Consider the following 3,168-nt stretch of genomic DNA (forward strand, 5'->3'; position numbering starts at 1 on the left):
TAGGAAGATGAATAGTAGTCGAGTCCATCTAAGTGGACCGATTTCCGCAGTATATAAACTCATTCAAGTTATATCACCTTGCGCTTACATGAATACGTACCAGTCGAATTGTTCTCCAGCCACGCAAACTTACATGAGTAATCCGTGCCTACCAAATTACATGTCAGCCACCAGCGTGGACACCGCCAAAACGCTTGCGATATCCATCGTACCATAGTGCTCGAGGGATATCTGAGTCGTGTAAAACTGTAGCGTGGGGCTCAGGTTGAAAGCCTTGCCCTCATTGCACTTCGGAGTGAATGCAAGTTGCATTTACTACCAGCTGGCAGTCCTTGCAGTTGCAGTTGCAACTACTAGGCTCGAGCCTCTGGCAGTGCCAGGAGGCTGTCCTGCTCGCTGTAGCGATAACAGGATTTGGAAACAGAGTAGTCTAGTCACTTTACCTTTTGCTTTCTACTCAGTAAGCAATACAATCGGCTAAACGTTCGGAAGTGCCAGCTTCCCTAACTGTGTCTACTGTTTTCGTCTCGTGGACGTACTACAAAGTCGACTTTAGTGAACCCACGTTCACACGATGAAGAAACCGGACCGTCGCGGCAAGACAGTTGAAGATGATGCTCCATTGGCCAGTGACATCAACACCGTGGGTGTGCCGTTGCTCATTCCGGTGGTCGCGCCCCGACTGTCGTCCATGTCCCACTCTGCATTAATCAAGTGGAAGAAAGCTCGAGCTGAGTATGAAGAGAGCGTGAAAGCTCGCAGCAAGGGTGATGATGAACTCTACGAGCGGCTCAAGGAAACAATTAAGAGTACCGTCGACGAAAGACTGTTGAAGGCTCTCTGTACCTACCGCTGGGGCGGAATTGCGCCCAACGCTGTGACCGATGACCAAATTACGTCAGAAATTCAGGCGATTGTCGAACGTGTTATAAACGACACACTTCCCGACATAGATATGCTTTTTGGTAAGAAGCTGCGTCTTAACATGTCTGAAACAGACGTGAACGAGCGCGTGCTGCAGTACTTCACGCTTTGCAACGAACTGATCGAAGAACACGGTCTAGTGACCTGTTTTGAAGGTCAGCACGGTCAAAAAGAGAAGTGTAAACTGCTTATTGAGTCACTGACGCCCAGTGAGCTCAAAGCAGATGTGCAAACTGCTATTCGTTTCCAATCGACGGAGGCGCGTAGTGACGAGTTAAAACTCCATGACCTGATCTTGGAAAAGGCGTTGGAGCAGGATCGCGACTTTCGCCGTCGCAAACGTTCACGCAACGAGGAGAGGTTCGCTAGGTCTGAGAAGGTGCCCAAGCTCCAGGATCATAAGAGTTTGAGTGACCAGCATGGCCGTCGCCAGCGTGGCACACATGAATCTAAGGGCGGGGATGTCAATCGAGCGACACGATCTGTAGTAAACCAGGACTCAGAGAAGAAGCGACCTCTCGTACCAAAAGACGGATGTCTTAAATGCAGTGGGCCACACTATGTGTCGAATTGCCCAACTGCGTCTCCAGAGGAGAAGAAGGAATTACCGAAGAAGTTTCATACCTCTCGCCATGACAAGAGCAGGATGAAGCGGATTAAGAAGCGTCTGGGTGGAGTGAACACCATCACGCTGAACGACGTGTATGACCTGCAGTACTGTGCGGATACAGGCTCGGACAGGTGCCTGTTGAGTATGGATATTAAAATCCAAATACCGGTAAGTATAAAAACTGCGAAAGTTCTATTAAACACGGTACATTAACAGTAAACACCAAACAACCTACTGTACTACATATCCGCTGCAAATTCTTCGTCAATCTCAGCGCGAAGTAGCTCCTCTGTGCGACGTCCGGCATGTGCAACCACGGAAGGCTCCTTGAGAAAGAGAACACAGCTCGGTAGCGCAAGGATCAGAGCCTGGAGGAGGCTCTCGTTCACAGCCTCAAAGGCTCCGTCGTGTTCGACGATCCAGCACCATGGTACGTCCTTCTTAAGGAGTAATTGGCTAAGCCTAGCCACTTGCGTAAGTCTTTTGGTTCTTGGGAACCGGCCAGTCCACGATGGCCTTGACTTTGGCAGGATCTGCCCGTAAGCCACGCTTCCCAACGAAGCACCCGAGGAAAGGTATCTCCTCCGCGCCAAAGACGCACTTGTCCAAGCTGACATACACCTTATTAGTGCGCATGCACTCGAGCACCGCTCGCAAGTGGTCAATGTGGTTATCCACGTCTGACTTTCCGTGCTCGGCACGACTATGGACGAATATATCGTCAAAGTACGTTTGAGCGTACGCCCGGTGGGGCCTAAACAGCTGCGTCACAAGACGATTGAACGTTGCTGGTGCGTTCGACAGCCCCTGGGGCATCACCAGCCACTCCCAGAGCATACCGCTCGGAGTACTCACCGCTGTCAGCGGAATGTCGCTCGCTCTCATGAGCAATTGGTAGTAGCCATCGACCAAGTCGAGCGCGCTGTACAGCGTACAGCCTACCATGTTGTTCTGCAGAACATCCTTGCGAGGAATCGGCGTTTGCGCCGGGATAGTGGCCGCATTTAGCTTGTTAAAAGCATGAACAATGCGCAGACTACCCTCGGCTAGTGGAAGTACCGTTCAGCTCATCACGTAAGATGATGGTCACAGTGAACGCCCTACCTGTGGTGAATGGCATGGCGATGTTCGATACGTTGGCGCTTCCAGGTGACCAGCCGCCCAAGCTGGTGGCGAACGTGAAGGGCGCACCGAACTACATTTTACGCAACTGCACCCAGTACGGCCGGAAGGATGGCACGTTCGAGACGTTGAACAACGTGCAGCGTCAGGAGATTCTCGAGGCGGTGGACGCGCTATCGTCGCAGGCGCTGCGTGTTCTTGCTGTGGCTATCCAGCCGATGCACGAATTGCCGTTCGGGGAAGACTGCGACGATGTGGACGAGAAGTTTGAAGCCTTGTCCCAACCCCTGGGGTGGTTTTCCCCCAAAGTGGGGGCTTCTATCACCCGGAAGGGGACGGCGTGCCCATGCCATTGCCACTGCACGAGCGCTTCCATCGTAGGTGATGATCACGGTGATACTCGCTACGGTGTTGCCATGCCAGAACATGATTGCTACCAGTGGGCGCGACCCGAGTCAGCAACGATGCACCAGCTCTCCGAATGGAGATGTCACTGCCCCCGTGACTCACAA

Source organism: Phytophthora infestans, genomic scaffold (assembly GCF_000142945.1).
Source record: "Phytophthora infestans T30-4 supercont1.15 genomic scaffold, whole genome shotgun sequence".
In the NCBI taxonomy this organism is placed as follows: Eukaryota; Oomycota; class Peronosporomycetes; order Peronosporales; family Peronosporaceae; genus Phytophthora; species Phytophthora infestans.